At 32.2% G+C, this 24,237-nt stretch overlaps 1 protein-coding gene across 1 annotated transcript in view; it reads right to left on the minus strand.

Annotated features, from left to right (window-relative positions):
• The window catches only part of disco-r (disco-related basonuclin zinc finger protein), a 163,260-nt gene extending 153,945 nt beyond the window's left edge, over nt 1-9,315 (minus strand). Inside the window, exons 1-2 of the mRNA XM_075300552.1 lie at nt 9,060-9,315; nt 7,425-7,760 (exon numbers count right to left, since the gene is read on the minus strand). The gene's annotated coding sequence lies outside the window, so the exon portion shown is untranslated. The remainder of the gene's footprint in view (nt 1-7,424; nt 7,761-9,059) is intronic.
• Between the last annotated feature and the right edge of the window lie 14,922 nt (nt 9,316-24,237).

Raw genomic sequence — 24,237 nt, forward strand, 5'->3', positions numbered from 1 at the left:
TGTCACACAGCTAACGAAACAATGGCTCTTTTGCGCAACAAATTCAATGGCCGTGTTATCTCACGTAATGGCGATGTCAATTGGCAGACAAGATCATGTGATTTGACACCGTTGGACTTTTTTCTTTGGTGTTATTTGAAAGAAAAGGTGTACGTCGATAAGCCAGCAACAATTCAAGAGCTAAAGGATGAGATAATTCGGCACATTAACGACATAGAACCTCCATTATGCCTCAGCGTCATCGAAAATTTGGACCATCGGATGAAGGTGTGCTACCGAGGTCGCGGCGCCCATTTGGCCGATATTTTGTTCCATACATAATTGAATAACACCAATATATCATAATAAAATAAAATTACAATAATTTCCTAAATAGTTTGTGTTTTATTCAAAATCAACATCGGCCCTTGAAATTTTAACCACCCTATACTTGTGCCAAGTTTCAAGTCGATAGCTTGTTACAAACGGAATGACAAAGTTAGTAAACCCCCATCCTATGGTAGAGGGTATAAAAAATTTTGAAATTTAGATATATCTGTCATATATCTATCGCCTATTTATCAACCAATCTTGTTTTAATCTCCCATGGGGTAATATAATTATTTCTAAGCCTTGCAAATTATGTTAGTCGCTCGAATCGCTCCATTTTCTAAATATGGCCAAATTACTCTCATTTATTAACCGATCTTATTCAAATTTGACACAAATATCTTTTAGTAGAATAAAAAACTGAAACTATTCAATAAATATTAATTTATTTATTTAACTCATTTTACAACCAAGCCCAAATGGCCATATTAGTCTATGTTTTGATATGACTCCCATATAGTCGGATATTAACGCAAAAAATTTAAAACGTTTGGGAAAAGGATGTTTCAGCTTTTATGTATCTTTTCGAAAAGTTCAAACTTTTAGGCTTGACGTCATGTTGTAATAAAATAAAGACAGTGAAACCTCTTAAAAGTGGACACCAACGGTCGTGTAAATTTTGCCCACATTTGGGAGGTGTTCACTTATAAGAGGTTAGATTAGGTACAGTGGAATCCCGACATTTCAGCCTCAGAGAAGGAATATGATCACCCCAACCATGTCCCAAGAGCAAAATGTTGATTTTTCACGGGAAACATGTAGCATGTTTGTCGAAATCATGTTCTTTTCTCGGAAATTATGTATCTGATTTCAGAAAGCACGTTATGTTTGACGAGAAAAGCATATTTTTGCGACAAACATGCTATATGGTCGCTGTGAAAAAGTAACATGGTGCTCTTGAAACATGTTGAGGAGATCATATTCCTTCTCTAGGTGTGTGTTCTGCCCGATTCTATGTTTAGCTCAATGACAAGGGACCTCCTTTTTATAGCCAAGACCGAACGGCGTTACACATTGCGGAAAACCACTAAGAGTAGCTTTGAAACACTCAGAAATGTCACCAGAATTATTGAGAAGGGATAATAATCCGCTAAAACACTCTTTGGTGTTCGCTCGAACCTGCACACAAAAAAACATGATTGTCACAATCATATTCGCAAAATAATATGATAGGAACTATTTTTGCGGCGACCATATAACAGTTTCACCTGCTACCATGTTTGCTAAGTGAACAGGGTTCTAAGAAAAATAAAATTGTCCTCATGTAAAATGTTATTATATTGATAAAAAAAATATAGTTTGAATCAATCAGACAATGGTCACGATCTAAAATGTTATGGTATTCGTCAAAAATGTTTTTTGTCCAGTTAAAAGAACATGGTCAAAACCTAAAATATTTTAATCTTTATGAATAAACTTTTTTCGTCGTCGAAAATAGGACGCCACTTCAGATAGGAAAATAAAAAATTAACTTTATTTATTTGTTTTTATTTATTTATAAACTAATTCAATATGTGATGCAGGCAAACATCACATATTTTTATACACCCTATTTTGGTTCAATTTCCACAATAAGTAATCATTCCATTTTTACTTCGTGCCCATCAAATCTACAAACACAGACATCATGTAACTGCAAATAAAAATAAATTATACCATATAGCAAAATGCAGAACAAAAATCAGGTAAGTTTTTCGTAATTGCACTTTCCTTTTTTGTGTTCACATAAAACCACGTGCCACTTCTGAATAAATAAATTAACACGAAACACAGTAATTCCGTATTCTCTGTCAATTCCAAGCAAAAATCAACACACGACTGACGCGCAAAATGAGAATCGTATGTACTTGCTCAATATTTTTATAAAATTCTTTTCGCTGCAAAAAAGTTAAAAAATTAAATGGTCACGAAAACAATGTACATGGTCATGATTCTATACGTAACCTATAAAAATACTTTTTTCCCTGCAAAAAAGTACCATGTAATGGTCTCAAATTCTATCATTTAAATAATAGAACATGTTTGCGGCATTTGAGAACCATTTAAATGCTTATTGCAAGCCTACATTTTTCTCTGCTCGAAAATTATTTTTAAAAAGACAAAATACATGATTTTCGCGACAATTACATGCTCTAGATAAGCATTAAACGGATGCGGCAACCATGTCCAAATATGGTTTTTCTGTGCGTGAGGGGTTGAACCAACGACCCTGTGTATGCAAGGTGGGCATGCTAACCATTGAACCATGGTGGCTACCTATAAGAGGTTAATTTTAGTGTGTATATATAGCAAACGTCTCACGACAACAGTCCACTTTTGAGAAGTGTCCAGATTTCAGAATGTCCAAGTATAAGAGGTGATTTGCTCGCTATAAGAGGTGACTTGCTCGCTACTCCGTTTGAGTTTACATTAAAAACTATTTATTTGTACTATATTTTCGTAACCATATTTCTCTATATGTGCACACAGTGGTCCGAGTCAGTCTTACAATTTATTCTTTTTCTGTCGTTACATTTATTTTTGCCGTAAATAAACTAGTTTTATTGTACAATGACAGTCGATTCTATTTATATTTACCACTGTTTTTTTTTTTTTTTTTTTTTTTTTTTTTTTTTTTTTTTTTAAGGAGAAAGAATGACTTTATGTTTCAAATATGACACATATAAGTGTTTCGTGATAAAAATGTAATGTATGCAATGTCAAACATCCCCCTTTCCAATTTATACGAAAATTTATGGAATATATGTAAAATTAGTAGAGTTTTTTTCTCGGACTTCCTAAAGATTGTGTCTTTACTCTAATGATTTTAGTATTGATTTCGAGAGTAGTAGTAGTAGTGCACATAATCCTCTTTTAAGTTTGGGTTTTGTTTATTTGATTCTAGAAAATAAAATTTAATTTTTCGTTTTTGTTTTGAGGTTTTTTCTTCATATGCTCTCAAAAATGCTTTAAAAACATGTTAACGACAACTTAAATTTTCAAATTCAGACACGACTTCCAGTACACACAAAGAAAATTTCATTAAAAGTCAGCCAACGAAAAATGTTCATTGATATAACGAAACATATTAATTAATACAATGAACATATTCGTTAATAGTACGAAACGTTACGTTGATTTGCGGAAAATTTGTTATATTAACGGAAAAATTCGTTGTATTAACGAATTTGTTTCATTGGCTGACTTTTAACGACACATTTCGTTAATATAACGAAACTTTTTCTATTAGTGTAGAAATTATACTATTCTTAAGTAAAAAACATCTTAACAATAAAATGTTGAAGAACATTTCCTATTTTGTAACACATTTTTGCTTTGTAGTCAAGATGCAAAAAGACTTAATACCCTGTTTCTGTATGTCGAACAAGAGTATTTCAAATAAAAAAAATATTTGGGTTTCTCTATGTCGACAGGCAAGTCACTTCATATTTTGTTGTCGCGTAACAAACACACAAAGAAAATTTCATTAAAATTGAGCCAATGAAATTTTTTCATTGATATAACGAACCATTTTCATTAATACAACGAAAATATTCGTTAATAGTACGAAACGTTACGTTGATTAAAAGGAAATTCGTTATAATAACGAACAATTTCGTTGTATTAATGAATTTGTTTCATTAGCTCACTTTTAATGACACATTTAGTTGATATAACGAAACTTTTTCTACCAGTGAACGAACATATACAATAAGTGTCAAGAAAAAAGTAAAAACAATTTTGGAATTCGAATCAATTCTCAAGCCAAAAATTTGAAAATACTCATTTTTGATAATCAATGTACTCTCATACAAACGATATGAACTTTCAAAAATAGAGAAACCCAAATTGATTCGTGTTCGAGTGACTGCTTTTCAGTCGACTGGGTTGTCGTTCAACATACAGAAACAGGGTATAAATTTTGTTAATTTAAAGACAATTTCATTCATCTCAAAGAATTTTTGTGAATTATTAAAGCCAAGTTGACCATAGACCAAAAAAATTTTCTTTCATGTTATGATACCCATTTTTAAGTCGAATCACTAATTATAAGGACAAAACGACTTCATTGAAAAGCTTATCGACTTTTGGACAAGGAAAAAACTTTATATCAGAGAAATGCGTCTTCTATGCTAAGCATTCGTAGTATAATAAACAAACACTGAAATAAACAAGTAAGGAAAGTCTAAAGTCGGGCGGGGCAGACTATATTATACCCTGCACCACTTTGTAGATCTAAATTTTCGATACCATACACTAAAAAGTCAGCCAATGAAACAATTTCGTTAATACAACGAATTTTTTCGTTAATATAACGAATTTCCCGCAAATCAACGTAAAGTTTCGTACTATTAACGAATATTTTCATTGTATCAATGAATATGTTTCGTTATATCAATGAACATTTTTCGTTGGCTGACTTTTAATGAAATTTTCTTTGTGTGTATCACATCCGTCAAATGTGTTGGGTGCTATATATAAAGGTTTGTCCCAAATACATACATTTAAATATCATTCGATCTGGACAGAATTTGATAGACTTCTCTAAAATCTATAGACTCTAAATTGAAGTCGGCTAATGCACTAGGGTGGAACACAATGTTAGTAGAAAAATATGGGAAACATTTAAATCTGAAGCAATTTTAAGGAAACTTCGCAAAAGCTAATTTATGATTTATCGCTCGATATATATGTATTAGAAGTTTAGGGAAATTAGAGTCATTTTTACAACTTTTCGACTAAGCAGTGGCGATTTAACAAGGAAAATGTTGGTATTTTGACCATTTTTGTCGAAATCAGAAAAACATATATATGGGAGCTATATCTAAATCTGAACCGATGTCAACCAAATTTGGCACGCATAGCTACAATGCTAATTCCACTCCCTGTGCAAAATTTCAACTAAATCGGAGTTAAAAATTGGCGTCTGTGGTCATATGAGTGTAAATCTGGCGAAAGCTATATATGGGAGATATATCTAAATCTTAACCGATTTCAACCAAATTTGGCACGCATTGCTACAATGCTAATTCTACTCCCTGTGCAAAATTTCAATTAAATCGTAGCAAAAAATTGGCCTCTGTGGTCATATGAGTGTAAATCTGGCGAAAGCTATATATGGGAGATATATCTAAATCTTAACCGATTTCAACCAAATTTGGCACGCATAGCTACAATGCTAATTCTACTCCCTGTGCACAATTTCAACTAAATCGGAGTTAAAAATTGGCCTCTGTGGTCATATGAGTGTAAATCGGGCGAAAGCTATATATGGGAGATATATCCAAATCTGAACCGATTTCAACCAAATTTGGCACGCATATTTACAACGCTAATTCTACTCCCTATGCATAATTTCAACTAAATCGGAGTTAAAAATTGGCCTCTGTGGGCAAATGAGTGTAAATCGGGCGAAAGCTATATATGGGAGCTATATCTAAATCTGAACCGATTTGGCTGATATTTTGCAAGTTTTTCGAGACCCATAAAATTTTCGGATGTACGGAACTTGAGGAAGATCGGTTGATATACACGCCAATTATGACCAGATCGGTGAAAAATATATATGGCAGCTATATCTAAATCTGAACCGATTTCATCAATAGGGATCGTCTCTGAGCCGAAGCAGGACACTATACCAAATTTTAGGACAATCGGACTAAAACTGCGAGCTGTACTTTGCACACAAAAATACACCAACAGACGGACAGACAGACAGACTGACGGACATCGCTAAATCGACTCAGAATTCAATTCTAAGACGATCGGTATACTAAACGATGGGTCTCAGACTTTTCCTTATTGGCGTTACATACAAATGCGCAAACTTATTATATTCTCTTTTAAATTTAGGTTTTGTGTACTTGCTTCTAGGAAGCAAATTTTAATTTTTCGCTTTTTCAGCTTGTTTTTTCTTCATATGCTATTAAATTGCTTTAAAAACGAGTTAACGACAACTTTATTTTCCAAATTAAGACTCGACTTCCAGTAGAAATTATGCTATGTTTCAACTAAAACAATTAAGGCTCGACTTCCGGTAGAAATTATGCTACACCCAAAGAAATTTGTTAGTAGGGACAGCAGTCACTGTTTGCTGAAATAGCAAACATTTCCTGCTTTTTTTGAAGCTAGATTACACTAAAACATGTTTTATTTTGGCTAAAACAAATAAAAATGTCAACTTAGGAGCTATCATAATATAATTAAAACAATATTTTATGAATATCTATAGTATTTGACCAAAAATATGAATATTTATAAAATTGAGGCATAACAGCAAACAAAATGTTTGCTGATCGTATTTAGGAGCTTGTAAGTATATTACAGTGCAAAAATACACCAACAACTACTTTTGGTTCTTAAATATGCTTTGGGGAAAAATTTAAAACCTAAAAATTTTATAACTTGTTGTTCATTAGGCCCTGCAGTACAGAAATATAACAGCAGACATCGACTGCTGTTTTTAGCAGACATTTTTCTATGAGTGTATGTTGCAAGTGAAAAACTTCTTTAAAATAAAATTTTGAAAAACATGTCCTATATTTGAACGATTTTTTGCTTTGTAGTCAAGATGCAAAAAGACAAAAAATTTAAAGACAATTTCATTAAATTTAAAGAATTTTTCTGAATTATTAAAGTCAAGTTGACCTTAGCCCAAACATTTTTTCTTTCATGCTACGATATCCCTTTTTTAAGTGAAATCACTTAAGGACAATACGACTTCATTGAAAAGTTTATCGACTTTTGGACAAGGAAAAAACTTTATATTAGAGAAATGCGTCTTCTATGCTAAGCAAAATTTGCATTCGTATTTTAAAGACATATTTTTTTCAGTGTACAAATGAGACATCAGTGTTAACAAAGTCATCAGTGTTACAAAAGGATTAAGTATGCGACTATATTTGCAAAAATTTTTCACACCCATAGAAAACTGCCAACCAGAATCAAAAATAAATTTATTTTAATTTTAATAAAAAAACAACTTAACAAATTGTATCTTTAACAGTAATTATTGGTATTGAAAACCCTTATCTCTTCACTATTATTTGTAAGAATTACATTTTAATAGCCCTTACCTTGTTCACTAAATTTTATTAATCCGGAATAATTCTGTATCAAAGATGACGATTCTGGTAGCATATATAAAATTATGTTTTATTTGTTTTCCATTTTAATACTTTTTTTGTTCAGAAAATTTTATTACAAAAAATCCACTGTATTTCCATTTATAGACACATTATAATTTTGGTGTATATTTCTTATTTCTTTTTTTTTGTTTTCAATAAATACTTTTAGTTATTTTGTAAATTGCAGTGAATTGCATTTGTAAAGATTTTTTCAAGTCGTAGCGTTTATGTGACATTTCGGTGTATATTCAACGTTTTACATGAATACTACCGGGTTAATAGCACCTTTAGGGTAAATGAGACATGTTATTAAAATAATCTAGCACACTCTCACACATATCTAACATTCATACACAAACGCTCACTCACGCACAAGCTTTCGTGATATGTATACCTATGATTATCACACAATTTTTTTTTTCATAACTTCTCGTAAATAAGCATAAATAGTAAAATTTTGTTTTTAGTAAATAAAGCCGACGGCTATTAGAATCGTTTGGAAAATATTAAGCATCCACCTACACTAAACGAGCAATAACAACATAGCCAAAAAAGAAAAAAAAAACACAAACGAACGATGACAATGATGGCAATGGTAAACGACATTCATACGGCGAAGCCAACGACATCGTTAACGTTGTGTATGCCTGTGAAGGACATGGTTGTAGTATGTAAATGTGGCTGGGCGATTAACGGTGATGCTTGGTGGTGGTTGTGTGTCCTCCGTTTTGTGGAGACACCAAACGAATGGTTTGGTTGAAAAATATATATATTTTTTTAACTTATATATACTTATTTATATACAAATGTATGTAATGTATATGTACAGAATATGTCTCTGCTGTATAGCACACAACGACGACGACAGTGACTATGAAAAATGTATGGGGTGACGTTACTCGCCCTGGCTCAGCCAATGACACACGACGACATTTTTTTTGTTGCATTCGCTTTGAAGCCATTAGTGTGAGCAAGAGAGCAATAAGAATTTGTATACGAAGGGGAAAAACAGAATGATAACAGAAATTCAACGACATCGGGGCAACACACAAAACATACACACACACACTTAAACCAACAACAAGAATATCATGCGCGACATTGTGACGATTGTGTTTTTGTTATTGGATTCGTATAAGACCGATTGACTAAAAAACAGTCACACACACTAGAGCGTATTTTAAACGACAAAATGAAGAGAGTGATGCGAGTAAAAAAACACGCCAATGGCTTTCGTTGACAATGTTGTTGCTGTTGCTCGTACAATGATTTTATTATTGTTGTTGTTTCGTTGAGAATGTCAACCGAGTTGTCGCATTGTGCGGGAGTGGGGAATTTTAACTATGACTGTATGAGTATATGTGTGAGCTCACATCTTAAGATATGAGATGGTTGACATTTCAGCGAGTGTGCGGCCTTCATTGTGAAGAGATTTACATATTTGCCGTTAAATGTTGTTGTACACGCAATGTCGTGGGGGTGTTTTGTTTTTTCATATGGGGTTTAAAAATGGTGACATTTTTTCTTTGTTTGTTTGGGGCCTGTTACTTTTATTTGCACATTTTTGCCACTATTTCCACTCACTTGTTTATGCCAGGGGCATAAAGAATTTTCCATTTTAGTTTAAATATAAAATGTTGAAGATTAAACGTGGTATCATCATTTTTCAAATACGTTTTGTTTTTGTTTTATAAATATTCTGATAAAGCCAAATTTTTTGGTAAAAACATTTTTTTTGTAATTATTATTATTGTTGTTATGAACTGCGACGCATTGAAAAAAAACACGTCCGCCGTATTGAATGTATGCTCTATACGCGACGTTCAGATGTTCGATAGTAGGCAAGTCGCAAGCCACTGGAGTGGCTGCTGGCATGTTAGCAATGGACGACCAACCGACCGACAACAACGACAACACCACTCCATGTATATCGATGTGGCTGGATTGTTGGCTGGCTCTTGGCTCTGAATGTGCCCTGTTAATCGTATTGTTTTTGTTGTTCCTGCTGCAAGTATCTCTGTGTAATGTAGTTGTATGTGTATGCGTGTGATTGTTTGTTTGTACAATTGAGTGTGAGCGTGTAAAACATAAACGACGGTTGAGAACCAGACCAAAAACTCAAGCAGAAAAAACACACACACAGTATTCACAAAAAAATCGAACCAGAAAAAAATCCAACCAAACCAAACGACCATTCAACCATCATCATCTATACGCTATGGTGCGTCTGCTGCTGTCGCTTTAACCTACCACCGCTTTTCTTTAGCCAAATGTATGCGATGTCCGTCTATCTGCTTCTTCGTCCGTCCATTTGGCAGACCATCCATATCATACCACACCATACCACCATATGATACAATATCAAAGAGACTCACAAAAATGTCCAAGAAAGAAAAAACAACAACACTGAGGCCACCAAACCCCACTCTGGAGAAAACATACACAAGGCAGCAAATACATGAAAGCCCCACGCAACACACAAAAAAGAGTACATTTTAGAAAGAGCTCCCTTTTATTTACAAAAGAATAAGAGAATATTTTCTTTGTATAACAACTGCAAGAGAAAACGAACATGTTGCTGGAGCTTATTGGGTTTCTCATTAGGGGGGTTAGCAATTCTCCCACACATACACAAGCTTACTTTTCTCAATTAAATTATTTCTCATTCTCCCAGGTCTTTCATGAATTATTGATTTTTTGTTCGCACTCTTTTTGCCTTTTTGTTGGCTTTGTTTAAAATATTGCCGCTTTAAGGTATAGGTGGTAGTGTATTGTTATTGTTGCAATACTGGCTAGTTTATTTACTCTTCAGTTAATTATTTACATTTAGCACTTGTTTTAAGTAATTCACGTTTTTTGTTGTTTTGCTTTAATGTCATTGTTGTTATCGTACGTATGGGATTTTGTTAATGCGTTTCATTTGCTCCTCAAATTTAGTTCGAATTATTTTCAAAGTGCTAATAAATGATTAGCTAATTGATTACTCTAAAAATAATACCTATTGTCAATTTAATGGAATCTTATTAGAATTCTAAATTCAGCTACCATAATTGAAATTAGAATTTTGTAAGCTGATTTATGTTATATTCTATTTAGGGTTCAAATGGGAGGATTCCACAATCTAATTGGAAATATAAGAATTTCAGTTAAGAAAAATCTGTTTTATTTTCCAAACCGGACCTTAAAGGAAAATGGGACAATTTAGAAAAAAGTTTAATAATCACAAGCCATTCAAAATATGTATTACGATATATACCTAAATAAAATATTTAACTGAAAGTATTCGGTTTTAATTAATAGTTAGTTTGCTATTTGTTGTTTTAAGTTTTTGCGAGCTCTCTAAAACTCAATCATATTCTACCAAGTTCAAGTTCTTAGTTACTTCTTAAAAAAAAAACAATATACATATAGTATCACTAAAAGCATAGATTTTTATAAAAAAAAATTGACAGTTAAAAAACTTTAAATTAAGTGATCCCAAACTATTTTTTAAATAGTCTATTGTGCAAAACCTAAATTTTGAGACACCGAAAGAAATTTTAATTAAAAGTTTATAATAATCGTTTTAAGATTTTTTCATTAAATCTACTATAATAATTTAATTTGCCTCTCTTTGCTGAATGGACAGTTTTTGAATTTTGCTTAATTTCATTAAAAACAAAAGAACGAAAATAATTTTGCTTTAGCGAAATATTCATTAAAGTATCTGATATAGACAAAAATTATATCAATTTTAAGGCTCAAAATGTAACAAATCTGATGATCACTAACACTGAAAATAATATTGTTCTGATTTCATGTTTTTCAAATACGAATAGGATAGAGGATTCATTTCCCCGATTCTACTTAAAAATGTGTATCTTTATATGAAAAAAAATTTTGTTGGTTTAAGGTCATCATGACTTTAATAATTCTGAAAAATTCTTTAAAATTAATGATATCATCTTTAAATTTGTTGACTTTTTGTATCTTGACAACAAAGCAAAAAAGCTCTCAAAAATAGGACACGTTTTTCAACAGTTTATTTTAAGTGCGTTTTTATTTGAAACATAGCATAATTCCAACTTGAAGTCGACTCTGAATTTGGAAATCAATATTTTTAAAATGTTTAAAAATTAAAATTTGTTACCTAGATTCAAGTACGCAAAACTCTAATTTAATAAGATAATTGTGATAAGATAATAGAGTTGTATTATTGTTAGTATATTAATGTTAGAAATAAGAGAATTGTTTTGAGTAGTATTTAAAATGTTGTTTTAAGTAACTGTATAAGGCCTTTGTAAGGCTTAGTTACATGTGAAAATAAAATAAATTAATTAAATTAAATGTTTCTTTAATTCTCCGCTTCTTTGGCTCGGAATAAATACCAAATTCATTAGTTTAAAGACCAAATCTTTGGAACCAGGCATGCTTTTTCTGTGAAGAGATATTTTGATTATTTTGGAGTTGAAGTAAACGTAATTTATTTTGAGCAGAAAAAGCCAATTGTTAAATTGATGCTAAATCTAATTTATGTTTAGTGCATAACATATGTGTTTTTATTGTAATTTTTATAAGAAATTTTCCCTAGCTCAACGACATTTTTCTTATTTCACGAATGTGTCAAATATTGTATAAACTAAAGATATAAATATTAATGACCCTACAAATAAGTTCAATGCTAAATAAAGAAGAAGAACATTTGCGTAAATTTGTTTGAAAAGTTAAGAATCGTGATTAATATAGTAATGCGTTGAAGCCAATGATTTTTTTTACTATTAGATAAATTTTGCTTTAATAGGAGGGAAGAATTTTGTAAAATTTTTAGAAAAAACCAATTTTATTATTTATCTAAATTATCTAAAAACTCATTTATGGGAAAAATGAAGTTTCAATTAAACTAAGATCTCTACAATTATTTAATTAATTAAAACTAACAGAACTAAGAATGGGTTGCTTTGTCAAAATACTTTTATTGTACAGAAACCACGGCCTGCGATCAGAATTAATATCTAAACTCTTAATAGAAAGACAAGATCTTCCGATCCTAGTAAATTTTTGATTGTTTTGTAGCCGACTTTTCGCTACTTCCAACAAAAGCCGAATATTCGATTTGGGTCCATATCAAAAGTTATTTAATTTTTAGCTAAAATCAAAAGACAATTAGGGTCGATTTTCGAAAATATCAAAAGTCGATTAATCGAGTTTGAAAATTGCCAAAGGTCAACTTTAATTTAATTATTTTATATAAAATCGATCAATTGAAGAGTTAAACTTTTTGTCCCTCGCGATATATACACATGGAAACAGAAATAAATTGCACCTTGGCTTTAAGAGTTAAACTTTTTGTCCCTTGCGATATGTACACATGGAAACAGAAATAAATTGCTCCTTGGCTTTAAGTCAATCGTTTAGATAATGAACAGGAAATAAAAGTTATGATAAAAATTAATGAACATGACAAAAGTAATAGCGTGGTATACATTTAACTAACAATTTACGAAATTACGCCCTATCATAGAAGAAAAAATTAACTAAACGTAAAGAAAAAAATCATTGGAGTCAAATCATGACCTCTTTAACCAGTGGTTCATTCTTACTACTTTTGGAAATCGTACAAAAATTTCGAAAAACCGATTTGAACTAAAAACCATTTTTTTTGCAATAAAATTAAATTCATTTTAGCATTACATTAACTTCATAATTTTTCCGTGTACTAAACCCATTTAACCTATCATTTCTCTAACTTTCAACTGCAAGACAATTTAGAGCACTGCTATCGAATCGGATTTAGAAATCTCTACTATTCACATAGTCAAATTTTCAGCTAATATCATTTTAAATCTGTTCTAGAGATACATTATCCCAGGATAGAAACGCACACTTGGAAACTAGAGTCTCCTCTGGAATTCGGCCGCGGACTACTGCTAATTTTTCTCTCCTCTCGGTTTACAGATTGATGAAAATTTTTGAAAAAAAAAATATGAGATAGGTCTGTGAAATTTCATTCATACGATCAATAACATAGTAGACACTTAAGAAATTATTTTTCTTTGTACATATTGAATGTATGTACATAGATACGAGAATATATGCTAATGTTCCTCCTTGGAATCGAGCGGGTGGAAGATGTTATAAATATGTACGTTAGGGTAGACGAACAATCCTTAGTACGTGCAGTATATATGTGTACATAAAACCTTAATCTTTTCGATACATTTGCTTGAAGGCACACTGTTCAGCAAAATGAACGCAATAGAAGAACAATACCAATCCCCACGATGACACAGGCGACACATACCCACGCACCTTTTGCCGTCGAATGGTAAGAAATACACAAAAGTCACCATACCAACACATTGACATTTGCTCTATATGAATTGTGTATGTGGGTCCACTGTATGTTATTCTAACGCTTTCCCTTTCCCACTTGTAGGGAGTCCACCATGAAAAATGTATCTGTGACTTTTCTAGCACATTGTGTATGAGGTGCCTCATCCCATCGACACAATTCATAGCACAACAGTAGCATAGAGTATTTGGGAACATTTACGTCTACATAACTACGTACGTAACGATATCCATCCATAAGTATATCACCACAAACCAATATTGGGCTATATGGCCATAGTGTGTTTGTAGGTGTGTGCTATTGTGAGTGGCTTTTTATAATTCGGTCTCTTTTCGTTTTGTGTGACACTCTAAATTTGTGTCGCAATCGGCCAATTGTTGGGTATTATAGATGTGTGCGTTTATAGAATGTGTACGACCAAAGCAGTATGTCACTGAGTGTTTGTTTACTGAGTGAGCCAGAGAGAGGGATGAGTGAGCATTAGTCGACTTGTGAATGGGTGCGTGTGAGTATCTGTGAAAGAGAGCAGAGTAGAGTAAAGAGCACGCTAATGATTATGCCTGGGTATTTTCAAGAATAAGAGAGTATGAGTGAAATCGAACTTTGGCACTAATTATATTTAGTTGTGTATAAATACCAAGTGTCGATAATACAGCGTTTTAAACACTTTTTCCAGCTAAACTCAAAAGAGAAAACATCTCTTCCACTCATAATATATGATGAGAATAAAATGTTTTTGTCTCTTCAGCTCATTTTAATTTTTCTTGGTATTTACCGACAACAAAAACAGAAGAAATAAAACCAAAACTATTCCCGTCACTGTGTCTATCTAAACGTCCGGTGTGGTGAGGCACATTGCCGCTTTGTTTTGCGCCCGTTGGCTTTAGGTACACAGAATTAGATTAAAAGGTAGACTGGCACAAAAAAAATCAACAGCAATTGAATCCACATATTTGGGAGCATAGTGCGGAACTTGTTTTGCGGATTTGTGTGTTTTTGGTAGTATCTTTATCTTATAGATTTCTTGCTCGTATATTCATTCACATATACATATGCTTAGTAGAGTAATCATAGGTAATAACACATATGGCTATAGGTGTGAGGTAATAATTTGTTGAAATTTTACCGACGGCAAAATCAATTTTAGAAAAAAATTGCTCTATCTTACAAACTAAAATGTGAATATGAACCTGTGTAATTAGATGTAGAGCAATATGTGCAATAGCTGATTCTATGAATTTTCACAAATGGAAAGAAATTTAGGATGCGTTTGCCATATATATTACAATCATAAATTTGATGAAAAATATGTATTGAATACACACATGAATGAATGAACCAGCGTTGCTACATTTATTTTGGACCAAATTTTTTGTAAATCGAACGAATATTTCCTCTGGTGGACCAAATTTTCATTTTCGAAGCAAAATAGCTCAAAAAGTATTTATTTTTGCACTCTGAGAAGGAATATGATCACCCAAATATGTTTCAAGAGCAAAATAATATATCAGATACATCATTTTTGAGAAAATAACATGGCTGTGACAAACATGTTACATGTTCCCCATCCTAAAATAACATTTTGCCCTTAAAACATGTTTGAGGTGATCTGGGTGTGTGCATAGTGATTTCAGTACAAAATAAAGTACACCAGAAATAACTAATATGAAGTTTTGAATAAGTCGAACTTTTAAAGTCAATTCTGGCTACATCAAAAGTCGAAATAAAATATTGCAAAAATGTGACTTCAACTTTCGACTTAGAAGTATTTTAAGACCACAACAGACACGCATTTGGTTTATATTGGTATATTCCCCATGAAAACCGATCTCCCGATTTTACTTTTTAAGAGAATATAATAGATTACGGAATTTTCATCCGATTTACTGTAGTGATATTTTGCATGCATAATGTGATGCGTCAAGCGTGGTTCATATCGGTCCAAATTTGTATATAGTCCAACCCACTGTTGTTCTTCAGGCACACATTTGAATATAGTGGATCAAATAGTTCTCTACATATTAAACGTAGATTCGTAAGGATCTAGAATCCAATGTAGTAAAAAGCCCTTTGGAATGGTCGGCATCATAGAGCAACTGACAAATCAAGTATTCGGCTTTTTGAAAAGAAACGTTCGAAAAAAATGTCTTAACGCAATGAGAATTAAACCATTTCGTTTGGTATGTGTTTGAAATGGTATCTAATCCCATAGGTTTTAAAATACTACGTGGAATAAAGAATTTCAATATTGGAAAAATCAATAAATTTGACCAAATTTATGAAAATGGATCCGACTTTGGGACCAAATTGAAATTGAAAAATTTAAAAATTAAAAAAAAAAACGCTGATTATGACCTACCTTTGAAGTAAATACACCGAAAACAATTCCGTAGTTAAGCTAACTGTAATTTAAATTTATTTTGATTGAAAAAAAAATTATTTGTTTCTAGTTAAATTTTATTATTTTTGCGAAATTTTCCATAGCCCAATAAAACGTTCAACAAACAATATGAACTAAAGCAGAAGAACATTTTCGTATGATTCCCAAAAATATTAAGAATGTACTATTGTATGGTTAAAAAAGTCATGATTTGGCGCCAATGATTTTCTTCTTTACCTTTAGTAAATTTGTTCTTCTACGAGCGGGTGTAATTTCGCGAACTGCAGTTAAAAAGTACAACAGTCAATTAAATTTTAACGGTTTTAACAGCGCTTTCTGGAAATTTCAAAAAGTGGAGAACAAGTTAGTTCAATTTTCGCACGAGTTTGTTTATTCTTCATATAAAACAGTTTCCTTTTTTGGTGTATGTACTGAATAGTCTATGGGCAAAAATAGGAATACCTAATTAATAATTAAAAAAATAAAAACTTTGTTCATAATTTTTAACAGGTTGGCTGATAAGTCCCCGGTAGTATTAAATGCGTATTATTTTTATATAGTATCAACCTTCAAATGATTCGCGTCAAAATTTGACGTCTGTAAGTCAATTAGTTTGTGAGATAGGGCGTCTTTTGTGAAGCAACTTTTGTTATTGTGAAAAAATGGAAAAAAGGAATTTCGTGTTTTGATAAAGTTCTGAAGCGAAAAAATACGGTGGAAGCAAAAACTTGGCTTGATAATGAGTTTCCGGACTCTGCCCCAGGGAAACCAACAATAATTGATTGTTTTCAAAATTCAAGCGTGGTGAAATGAGCACGGGGACGGAGAACGCAGTGGACGCCCGAAAGAGTTGGTTACCGACGAAAACATCAAAAAAATCCACAAAATGATTTTGAATGATCGTAAAATGAAGTTGATCGAGATAGCAGAGGCCTTAAAGATATCAAAGGAACGTGTTGGTCATATCACTCATCAATATTTGGATATGCGGAAGCTCTGTGCAAAATGGGTGCCGCGCGAGCTCACATTTGACCAAAAACAACAACGTGTTGATGATTCTGAGCGGTGTTTGTAGCTGTTAACTCGTAATACACCCGAGTTTTTCCGTCGATATGTGACAATGGATGAAACCTGGATCCATCACTACACTCCTGAGTCCAATCGACAGTGGACAGCGACCGGTGAACTGTCTCCGAAGCGTGGAAAGACTCAAAAGTCCGCTGACAAAGTAATGGCCTCTGTTTTTTGGGATGCGCATGGAACAATTTTTTATCGATTATCTTGAGAAGGAAAAAACCATCAACAGTGACTATTATATGGCGTTATTGGAGCGTTTGAAGAAGAAAAAAGTGTTGTTCCACCAAGACAACGCACCGTGCCACAAGTCATTGAGAACGATGCAAAAATGCATGAATTGGGCTTCGTGTTGCTTCCCCACCCACCGTATTCTCCAGATTTGGCCTCCAGCGACTTTTTCTTGTTCTCAGACCTCAAAAGGATGCTCGCAGGGAAAAAATTTGGCTGCAATGAAGAGGTGATCGCCGAAACTGAGGCCTATTTTGAGGCAAAACCGAAGGAGTACTATATTGCCTCTCCCTGCTATTACCAACATTCTGAATGCGCCGCCACAAGAAATTTCATATCGCACACAAAAAATTAACACCAACAAATTTAAATTAAAAGTACACTGAAAAAAAAGCATTTCCGGTTCCAAAGATTTTGTCTTTACTTTAAAAAATTTGGTATTGATTCCGAGCCAAAGAAGCGGAGAATACAAGTAAGGACACTTTTAAGACACAATTTTCTTTTAAAATCGGGTTTTGTGTACTTGCTTCTAGGAAGCAAATTTTAATTTTTCGCTTTTTCAGCTTTTTTTCTTCATATGCTATCAAAGTCCTTTAAAAAAAGTTAACGACGACTTTATTTTCCAAATTAAGACTCGACTTCTAGTAGAAACTATGCTGTGTTTCAAGTAAAAAACGTCTTTAAAATAAAGTGTTGAAAAACATGCCCAATATTTGAACCATTTTTTGCTTTGTAGTCAAGATGCAAAAAGACAACAAATTTAAAGACAATTTCATTAAATTTAAAGATTTTTTCTAAATTATTAAAGTCAAGTTGACCTTAGCCCAAACATTTTTTCTTTCATGTTATGATATCCATTTTAAATCAAATCACTTAATTATAAGGACAATACGACTTCATTGAAAAGTTTATCGACCTTTGGTCAAGGAAAAAAACTTTATACTAGAGAAATGCGTCTTCTATGCTAAGCAAAATTTCCATTCGTATTTTAAAGACATGAAATCTTTGACCTCAGGATAATATTTTTTTCAGTGTAGAACTAATTTTTTCCCAAAGTGGCACATGAATCGGAAATACTAAAAAAATGTAAATATATATAATCCAATGTTGTAGATTTTCTACAAAATTCCATTTTTGAAAAAATTTTGGGACATTTTCTATAAATATGATATTTTGAGAAAATTTTCTATAGAAATTAAATTTTGAGAAAATTTTCCATAAATTCAATATGTTTTTAAAAACTAAACTATATGATATTTTGAGAAAATTTTCTATAGAAATAAAATTTTGAGAAATTTTTCCATAAATTCAATATGTTTAAAAACATCCATTGTGAGTAAGTTATGCCTATTTGGGGAAGTAGTAACAAGGTAACATCAATAAACAATTCAAGAGATACATCCAAAAAATGTCGCTAATAGGAGAGATAATAATATATAGTATTACAAATACTTGATAAAAAGAAACTTCCAAATAAGATTAAAAAAAATTAAAAATTTTGGTAAAATTTTCTTCAAATTTTGGTAGATTATTTTGACAAAAATATGGCTTCAAAATGAAGTCTTTAAAGACAACTCAAATTTCTGAATACTTCAAGTTTTGAAGACAAATTATTCTCAGTTCTATAGAATTTTCCCTTAGGTATATATACCCATTCTAAAGTCTAAAAATTAAACGACTTCGTTTTAAAGTTTATATGTTTTTCTCAATCTTTGGATAATGGAAATACGTCTTCTCTGCTTAGAAAAACTCTCATTCGTATTTTAAGGACAAAACAAAATCTATATACTCACTCAATATTTTTTTCAGAGTAGAAACCGCGCCTACAAAATCCGGAATGAAATTTTAGACAAAAGCAAATCCCCTCTGTAATAAAATATTTTTTCTTAAAGAGCAAAGAAATCCTAATTTATGACCAGCAATGCAAATATTCACTGACAAAAATATTGTCGTGAGGCCAAAGATTTCATGTCCTTAAAATACGAATGCAAATTTTGCTTAGCATAGAAGACGCATTTCTCTAATATAAAGTTTTTTTCCTTGTCCAAAAGTCAATAAACTTTTCAATGAAGCCATGTTTTCCTTATAATTAAGTTATTTGACTTAAAAATGGGTATCATAACATGAAAGAAAAAAATTTTGAGCTAAGGTCAACTTGACTTTAATAATTCATAAAAATTCTTTAAAATTAATGAAATTGTCTTTAAATTTGTAGGACATGTTTTTCAACACTTAATTTTAAAGACGTTTTTTACATGAAACATGGCATAATTTCAACTGGAAGTCGAGTCTGAATTTGGAAAATACAGTTGTCGTTAACTCATTTTTAAAGGACTTTGATGGCATATGAAGAAAAAAAGCTGAAAAAGCTTTTAGAGAAAAACAAAACTTTTTTTGCCTTAAATTTCGTTCCTGAGAAGAGAAAATTCTCATTTCAGTATAGACGTACCGTATTTTAAAAGGATTGGAAAAAAACACGAGCATACTGATCGATCAAGAAATAAAATTAGGAGATCAATTTATATGGAGGATATATCATAGATCGCAACCGCTCAGTTGTTACACACAAAGAGAAAATACTTTTCTACGGAACGAAATTTTAGAAAAACGAAAATCCCGTTTCTTATCTAATATTTTATGATAAGTGATTAAACGATTGTCTCTAAACTTTTCTTATTTGCTTTTAAAGAAATTTTTGTAGCGTCATAAGAAAATGTTGCTTGTCTGAAATTTCGTTCCTCAGAAAAGAAAACTCTTCTTTCAGTAAAGAGAGTTGACATAAAAAAACTTCTTTTATCGAAGGGAAATTTTCGAGAAATTAACATCGTTTGAACATTTTTCTTTCAATTGGTAAGATTTGTGCCTTTACCATTAGCCCCCCTAGCTAAAAATTTATAGACTGAACTTATAGTTTCAATTATTGTTTTATTCCATAAAAAAGAATACAAAAATAGACATCAAAATAATATATAATAAAGCAATTAAAGTAGTTCCACACTTTTCCCAGCAAAAAAATTGGGATTTCTTTTTAAAGGCACAACTTTAAAAGCTCTTCCAAAAATGTCCTCACAAAGAAGTTAATTATATTAACTACACAGGAAGTTTTTTACTTCAGTTTTTTCATATTTTAATGCGTAATTTTTGTTTTCTTTTTTCAAATAGTTTAAAAAAAGAGTAAGAATAAATAAAATCCATTATAGAAAAATCGACAATTTTTGAAAATATTCAAACAAGCGTTAGAATGCATTAAAAATCAGAAAAAAATATAAAAATTATTATAAATTAATGTTTCTTGAAGCTCGAGGTCTTTATAAATATTTATATAATTCTAACAAAAGGTCGACCAAAAATCAAATAAAAAATGAATAAATAAAAATTATTTATTTGGGAAAATATCACACAATTTTTTAATTCACATTCAAAACTCTGAATTCGGATAACACCGTAAGAAGTGATGCAAATTTATTGCAATGGCTGTTGAAACGGTGGACATTCGTGCTATGACGAGTTCCTATTACATTCATCGCTTCTCCGCCAATTTTTCACCACTTCCGGACCCAAAAAGAACATTTTCACTTCTTTTTTGGCGACGCTTTTTTTGCAGCATTATTAAGATATTAATTTAGAATAAATTAGAATAGTTTTAATAGCAATTACTATTTTTTAATTAAGGTGACTAAACCAGACTAAACAATATAATAAAGGAGCTTTACAGCCTGTTTCTTTATGTCGAATGAGCTTTGTGGATCGACTAAAATTTTTCTGGGGGGTCTAAGCCCCCTGCCCAGAGGCCTTCCTACGCTTATGGTCTTTACCCATATGGATATAATCGAATATCCGATTAATTGATGTCGATGATTACTTTTTATTGCCTTCAAACTCGAATAATGGAATTTGACAATTGATGGTGACAAATACCTTAGAACCAGGGCAGTTGAATTTATTTTTCCGATTTCGAAACTTTTCCGAATGCAATTTTTTGCTTTTACACCTGAGCTTTCACTGCCTGTTGCCAAAGGACTTGGCGCCTTACATTTTCCCTTTTTTCTATTCCTTTTCATTGTGTCACTTCTTCCTTTATATCTCCTGTGTGAAATACTCACACAGTCACATAATTGGATTTATCCCAATAATTGACCAGATTACAGACCCTTTGATCTTTTTGCCGCCTGGCATTGGTGAGTTCTTTGTTTTTAGCGGCAAAGGGCATTCGATGTTGTCAGGTTCCCAGACTCTCTTGTATGACAACAAAAGAAGGTCCACTAATTGTTTGTTGAGAGAAGACCAGAAGACAATACCTTAACAAAAAAAATCAAAATCAAAATATCATTTATTTAATCTAATGATTAGAGAGTAGCGATGTTCCATGCTACTAACCATAGAAATTGAGAAACAAAAAAGGAAAAATAAAATGCCCCATGCCAGAGGGTTCAAACAAAATTGAAAGTCTATTAAAGGACCTGTTCCAAACTATTTTAAATCATTTTGGGAACAAATGATATTTTAGCAAAACACTCTCATTGAGAAGAAACAGACCACCCCGAATGAACCAAAGATTTTTGTATTGTCTTTGCTTTTTCTTTTTTGCTTTGGACCATGAAAATTAATGATTTTCATATGAAGTTCTTTCAAAAGGGGGAACTACATAGTGGTTGAAAACAACGAAAGAGCTCACAAAATATAGCTGGGGCGACGGAAAACATACTCAACACCTACTTTTGCATCATTATTTGTCGATATATCAAAAAATATCATTTATTATATTCGATCGAATCTCTTCTCTAGCTAGGTAACTTCACCGACACTGTCATTTTCGATGTTTTTTTGTTTTTTTAAGAAATGTCAGTAGGTCTATTGAATACAAATTTATCATACTTCTCACACTCCCCAAAATACTCTACGATGTTCGCTAATAAACACTGGTCGAAAATAATGTTTAAAATATTTTCGATATTCTGTGATTTTCGGATAAATGCAAATGCTTATAATGCAAAATATTCATAACCCGATAATTTATTACAAACAAACCCAAAAAAAAAAACAAGTATATACGGCCGTAAGTTTTGTCAGGCCGAAGCTTTTGAACCCTCCACCATGGATTGCTAGAAACTTCTTCTAAACACTGCCATCCACAATCGAATTACTTAAGTTGCGGTAACCCTTGCCGATGGCAAGGTATCTTAAAACCTTCTAACACCGTCTTAAAACCTCCTAACACCGTCTAAATGATAGTAAGTCCATATTTTGTCCATCAAAAAATACCGATTAAATACGTTTATAATTCAGTTTCTATAGAAATAAAATTTTGACAAAATTTTCTATAAAAATAAAATGTTCACAAAATTTTCTATAGAAATAAAGTTTAGACAAAATTTTATATAGAAATGAAATTTTAACAAAATTTTCTATAGAAATAAAATTTTAACAACATTTTCTATAGAAATAAAATTTTAACAACATTTTCTATAGAAATAAAATTTTAACAAAATTTTCTATAGAAATACAATTTTGACAAATTTTTTTGTAGAAATTAATCGGATTAGATGAAGTTTGCTTGTCTTTGAAGCCAAGCAAGCCAAATCTGGGGATCGGTTTATATGGAGGCTATATATCATTATGGACCGATGTGGACCAATTTTTGCATGGTTGTTAGAGACCGTATACCAACACCATGTACCAAACTTCAGTAAGATTGGATGAAATTTGCTTCTCTTTGAGGCTCCGCAAACCAAATCTGGGGATCGGTTTATATGGGGGCTATATATAATTATGGACCGATGTGGACCAATTTTTCATGGTTGTTAGAGACGATATAGCAACACCATGTACCAAATTTAAGCCGAATCGGATGATATATGCTTCTCTTAGAGGCTCCGCAAGCCAAATCTAAGGGTCCGTTTATATGGGGGCTATACGTTAAAAGTGGACCGATATAGCCCATTTGCAAGACCATCGGACCTACATCAATAACAACTACTTGTGCAAAGTTTCAAGTCGATAGCTTGTTTCGTGCGGAAGTTAGCGTGATGTCAACAGACGGACGGACATGCTTAAATCGACACAGAATTTCACCACGACCAGTGTTACCGTTGTGCGACTTTAGTCGCATTTTGCAACCTTTCTGACATCATGCGACTTTTTGTGCGACTTTTTTAAAATATGCAAAATGTGCGACTTTAGTCGCATGGGTGTCGCACAAAAGGGAAGAGCTTAAATTTTAATCATTTTTAAAAGTGGGAATTCATCGCCGTGCGCCTTACGCGAATACAAAGGGTCATGGATTCAACCCCAGTTTCGACCAAAGAGCAAAATGTGTTTCTGCGGTTGATGCTGAATGTTTCAAAGCGTTTTGAAGTGCTTCACCGCAATGTGAGACGCCAGAACTCGGCTATAAAAATAGTTCACTTTTGAATGACAAGTTGTCATTGAGCTAAACATAGAAGCACTCATTACTAAGAGAGATGTAAATCGCGTATGGTATCACAATGGACAGCTAATCTACGATACCTAACCTACACGGTTTAGCTCCTCTAGCCCCGTTCGAGTACCCACTAATTTTTGATAATTATCACAAATCTTTACTGGAGACGTTCATTTATTGTTGGAGTAAGTGAGTCAGAGTGAAATTAAATTTGACATTGAGAAATAGAGAAGCTGCAAGTTTTTGCTAGGAATTTTTTGTTCCAAGTAAAATCTTGCAAGAGTTGGCAATAAGCACATAATACATGCAATATATTTCACAGAGT

The sequence above is a fragment of the Haematobia irritans genome, chromosome 3, assembly GCF_050003625.1.
Source record: "Haematobia irritans isolate KBUSLIRL chromosome 3, ASM5000362v1, whole genome shotgun sequence".
In the NCBI taxonomy this organism is placed as follows: domain Eukaryota; kingdom Metazoa; phylum Arthropoda; class Insecta; order Diptera; family Muscidae; genus Haematobia; species Haematobia irritans.